Raw genomic sequence first — 6,182 nt, 5'->3', positions numbered from 1 at the left:
TATTTTATTATTATTGTGATATATATTTTTTTTTTAATGTTATTATTTTTTGTATTATTATTTTTTTATTTTTTATTTTTTATTATTATTTTTTTTATTTTTTTTTTCGTCCCCCCTCCCTGCTTGTTAGCTGGCCAGGGAGGGGGGCTCTCACTCCCTGGTGGTCCAGTGGATGGGCTGTAGGAGGGGGGCTGTCAGGAAGCTGTAACTTACCTTCACCGCAGCTCCTGTCAGCTCCCTTCTCTCTCCTCCGTCCGTGCAGCTCCCAGGTCAGCTCCCTCTGCAACTCTCGCGGCCGCGCGGAGCGTTGCCACGGTAACCCGTGGCAACGCTCTGACCCCGCGGCTCTCGCGAGAGTTGCAGAGGGAGCTGACCTGGGAGCTGCACGGACGGAGGAGAGAGAAGGGAGCTGACAGGAGCTGCGGTGAAGGTAAGTTACAGCTTCCTGACAGCCCCCGGTCCATGTCTGTATTATGGCAATGAAAATTGCCATAATACAGACAACTGACTCGAGTATAAGACGAGTGAGTGTTTTTCAGCACAAAAAATGTGCTGAAAAACTCGTCTTATACTCGAGTATATACGGTAATTAGTTTTTTGGGTTCATTGAGAACATGGTTGTTGTTCAATAATAAAATTAATCCTCAAAAATACAACTTGCCTAATAATTCTGCACTCCCTGTATATATATATATATATATATATATATATATATATATATATATATACACCCTACATAGCACAATGACTTATGGGGCTGGCATAGATTTTTTTCCAGGGCTGCTTCGTATCCCCAGGGGATTCAATGCATGTTTTGATATATATATATATATATATATATATGCAATTGAAATAGTTGGCTGCACTCTCAGATTTCCTTAAAACGTAACTTTTATTGAAATATTTAAGAGAAGATCAACGTTTCAGTCCCTCTTGTGGACCTTCATCAGGATCATGATGAAAGTCCACAAGAGGGACTGAAACGTTGATCTTCTCTTAAATATTTCAATAAAAGTAAAGTTTTAAGGAAATCTGAGAGTGCAGCCAACTGTTTCAATTGCTGGGATACTGGAGCCCTGGTGATGCACCCGGTCACACAACTTTGAAGCCTGAGTGCAAGGTACAACAGCATATATATATACACACAGGGCTGCCATCAGAAATTTTGGGGCCCCTGACACAGCTCAAGGTCTGGGCCCCCAGGTGCCTGCACCCGAGTCCGCCCAAAGTGCTGCTGCTCCCCCCCCCACCCACTGAGTCAGCCCACAGGGATGCAGTGTGTATTGATTCTGGTGTGTGTATAGTGGATGGAGAATGTGTGTAGTGGATGCAGAGTTCGTGTGTTAAGTGGATGCAGTGTGTGTTTAACGGATGCAGTTTGTATGTGGATGCAGATTGTACATTTGTGTAATGTATGAGGTGTATATTATATGCAGAGTGTGTGTTTGTGTAGTCGATGTAGTGTGTGTTTATAGTGAATGCAGAGTGTGTATGTGTGTTTGTGTAGTGGATGTAGTGTTTGTGCATATTAAATTCGATGTGTATAGTGAATGCAGAGTGTGTGTTTGTGTAAGGATGTAGTGTGTGTAAATGTTAGTGTATAGTGTGTGTAAATGTTAGTGTATAGTGTGTGTAAATGTATGGGGCTGCAAAATGTGGGGGGAAAAGCCTACAGTTTTTTTTTTCCATCCATTAATAGTAATTTTTTTTCCCCTTCTCCCTGTATCTCACCTGTGGCCATGGAGGGGGGAGATCACATTGGCTGGAGCCCTGGAGCCAGAGGTCATGAGGCATGGTGCAGCCCCCCACTACCTGTATTCTGCAGGGGGCCCAGCACACTTGAAATATACTGCCCAGCTACTCTGATACGTAATAGGGACTATATTGAATGGATCTATAGAAGGTGAGGAGGCTCCCTATTGAGGTGTATGGTGGTGGTGACATGAAAAGTGCTGCTACACAATTGGAAATATTTTGCTCTCTATTCCAGAACCTGGTTTATATTTAACTATATCAGTGTTGAAACACTGGGAAGAGGTCCTTGGGTGTTTTATTCCTGTAACATTGGACATTTAATATTGGACTTTACCCAGTGAGTAGCTTGAACGGACATTCTTCCTATGTTTGGCAGTATTTGGCTCCAGATTTTTGCGCCTGGACATTATAATCGCCATCTGAGAATACATAGGTAGTCGCGGTAGTATGTTGGAAGGTGTCTTCATAGTAGTGGAGGGCTCCTTTTTCAGTGTTACCACAGTGTAGCAGTCAGATGTCATTGGTATATGAAATAGCAAATAAAAACAAAATCTAGTGCTCTCTGTATAAAAAAGGATAAAAGGAAAACAAGGTATACTCACAAGAGGAGAGCAATGTTAGGTATTGTTCAATCCTAATAGGCGTAGGTGATAAGATATAAAAGAAATGTGTTTGGCCTGCTCACTCATGTTTTCTTTAAAAATGGTGCATATATTACCAATTCTCCAAAGGTATGAAACTTTAAGCACAACTGGACAGATTAGCATGATTTTATAAACTAGAATTTTACTCTGTTTTGATAATGCATGATTGAGTTATAATCTTATGACATATTCAGATTGTCGTTAATCCCAAACTTGAAATTGTGCCAATCATGTTAAAGAAATAAAAATACAAAATATTATTAGGTATTATCTGGTAGTATTGCTCTCTATCATTGTTTAGTCTATTGACTAGAAGAATTGATAGAATAGCTAACCTGATATCAATGCTCATTATTCTATGAATATGCTATAGTTGTATTGCCCCAAAGCACTGAGTTTTCATTTGTGTCCATATTGCTTAACTTCATTGATGTACTGCCACATGATATCAACATATCTATCTATGTTGCTCCTGCTTTGTTCATGGTAGAATTCTAGGGAGTGCATCACCTTAAGTTGGACTACTCCAAAAGCAAAGGTAGCTGGATTTCTCCAGACTTACAACAGTAAAAATAATATTGCATTGATTCAGTGATAAAATGGGCCACAAAGCTTTAGTCTTGAAAAGAAGATTCCTAACTTTACAGAGTTACTACAAAATCATAACTACAGCAGACCACTTTAATGGCTATGATGTCAGGAGTATCCAGACATCAAGCCTCCTCTAAAGGCACAGAAGCTGTATGCTAATACTGCCAGTTATTTATTGGCTGAGTGCATCAGCGTTATCGTAGTACTTTATTATCCAGCTTCTGCCAATGCAGACACTACTGACCATATTTCCATCAATGAGCCTTCTTCTATTAAAAGTTAAGTGGATGCTAGCCATTTGAGCTAACCTGGAGTGATGGGGTGCCTAGTGATGGGGCTTGCCTGCTGAATTGGAACTCCTCAGATCACAGAGCTGGACAACATGCGTCTTAGGGACCTGATTGCACAGGACTGAGATGTAAGTATGTAATTGTCACTGTATGTATGGCTACATGTGTCTGTATATCTGTGTCTCTATGTCTGTGTATGCATGTCTCTGAATGTCTGTGGCTGTAGGTCTCTGAATGTCTGAGTCTGTATGTCTCTGTATGACACATACATGTCTTTTTTTATGACTATGTCGTTTGACTGTATATGTATGTTTCTGTATGTCTCTTTAAGTCTTTGTATGTCTTTGTGTGTCTCTGTATGCCTGTCTATATATGTCTATTCATGTTTGTATGTTTATTTATAAATGTGTCAGTATGTTTCTTTATGACTCTATGGATGTTTATGTATATATCGGTATGCCTATCTGTGTGTCTCTGCATGACTGTTAGTTTGCTTATGACTGTGGCTGCATATTTTTGTGACTTTGTGCCTGAATAACTATGTCTGTGCCTCTTTATGGCTGTATGGCTGTATGTTTGTGTCTTTGTGCATGTATGTATTTTTGCCTGTACATATATGTGGGTATGGCTAGGGAGAAAAGAGACACACAAAGGGACTGAGGGAGTAAGACACAAAACAGGCTGGGGGAGAAAGCCATAAATAGGACCGGAGGAAGAGACAAAATCCTTGCATCGGCCCTGCCAAGATAGATAATACTCAAGGAGTTAAAAGAAAGGCTAATAACTAAATTAACACTGGAAGACTGTGGAAGAATCAAACATTTCCAAGACATCAACTTCAGATGAACTTATGGTCTAGTAAAGAATAACTAAGATTTTGAAAAAGTTCTACAGTTGCAAGAAAAATTATGTGAACCCTTTGGAATGATATGGATTTCTGCACAAATTGGTCATAAAATGTGATCTGATCATCATTTAAGTCACAACAATAGACAATCACAGTCTGCTTAAACTAATAAAACACAAAGAATGAAATGTTGCCATGTTTTTATTGAACACACCATGTAAACATTCACAGTGCAGGTGGAAAAAGTATGTGAACCCTTGGATTTAATAACTGGTTGAACCTCCTTTGGCAGCAATAACTTCAACCAAACATTTCCTGTAGTTGCAGATCAGACGTGCACAACGGTCAGGAGTAATTCTTGACCATTCCTCTTTACAGAACTGTTTCAGTTCAGCAATATTCTTGGGATGTCTGGTGTGAATCGCTTTCTTGAGGTCATGCCACAGCATCTCAATCGGGTTGAGATCAGGACTCTTACTGGGCCACTTCAGAAGGCGTATTTTCTTCTGTTTAAGCCTTTCTGTGTTGATTTACTTCTATGCTTTGGGTCATTGTCCTGTTGCAATACCCATATTCTGTTGAGCTTCAGCTGGTAGACAGATGGCCTTAAGTTCTCCTGCAAAATGTCTTGATAAACTTGGGAATTAATTTTTCCTTCGATGATAACAATACGTCCAGGCCCTGACGCAGCAAAACAGCCCCAAACCATGATGCCCCCACCACCATACTTCACAGTTGGGATGAGGTTTTGATGTTTGTGTGCTGTGCCTCTTTTTTCCACACATAGTGATGTGTGTTTCTTCCAAACAACTCAACTTTGGTTTCATCTGTCCACAGAATATGTTGCCAGTACTGCTGTGGAACATCCAGGTGCTCTTGTGCAAACTGTACACGTGCAGCAATGTTTTGTTTGGACAGCAGTGGCTTCATCTGTGGTATCCTCCCATGAAATCCATTCTTTTTTAGTGTTTTACGTATTATAGATTCGCTAACAGGGATGTTAGCATTTGCCAGTGACTTTTGTAAGTCTAGCTGACACTCTAGGATTATTCTTCACCTCATTGAGCAGTCTGCGCTGTGCTCTTGCAGTCATCTTTACAGGATGGCCACTCCTAGGGAGAGTAGCAGCAGTGCTGAACTTTCTCCATTTATTGACAATATGTCTTACCGTGGACTGATGAACAGCAAGGCTTTTGGAGATACTTTTATAACCCTTTCCAGCTTTATGCAAGTCAACAATTCTTAATCGTATGTCTTCTGAGAGCACTTTTGTGCAAGGCATCATTCACATCAGGCAATGCTTCTTGTGAAAAGCAAACCCAGAACTGGTGTGTGTTTTTTATTGGGCAGGGCAGCTATAACCAACAACTCCAATCTCATCTCATTGATTGGACTCCAGTTGGCTGACATCTCACTCCAATTAGCTCTTGGAGATGTCATTAGTCTAGGGGTTCACATACTTTTTCCACCTGCACTGTGAATGTTTACATGGTGTGTTCTATAAAAACATGGCGACATTTCATTATTTGTGTGTTATTAGTTTAAGCAGACTGTGATTGTCTATTGTTGTGACTTAGATGATTATCAGATCACATTCTATGACCAATTTGTGCAGAAATCCATATCATTCCAAAGGGTTCACATACTTTTTCTTGCAACTGTATAAAACAGATTGTAAACCCAGATCAACACCATGTAAACAAAGGCTAGATTATTATAGATAAATACAATGTGGGTGCTAAATTTACCAAAAATTGCTTCCCACTCTGGTGTAACCCCAAACTCCACCAAAAAGAGAAAATTATGTGTGATAGTGAGTGGAGCAATTTCACCATATATGAGACAAAAAATAGAAGTATATATATACAAACTGTTGTCGGTGTGTGGTATATCTTCCAATAATAGCGATGTATATAAAAGGAAAAAAAGAAAACAGTAGTAGTGCAGATTGTCTACATTAAATATATAAACATATGCATGTTGAAAAGTATTGTTTTGGGAATACTAAGATGGAGTTCCAATAGGAAAAAAGGATCATAAATGTATTATCTGCCA

Source organism: Pelobates fuscus, chromosome 2 (assembly GCF_036172605.1).
Source record: "Pelobates fuscus isolate aPelFus1 chromosome 2, aPelFus1.pri, whole genome shotgun sequence".
In the NCBI taxonomy this organism is placed as follows: Eukaryota; Metazoa; Chordata; class Amphibia; order Anura; family Pelobatidae; genus Pelobates; species Pelobates fuscus.
Note: the sequence above shows the minus strand (reverse complement) of the source record.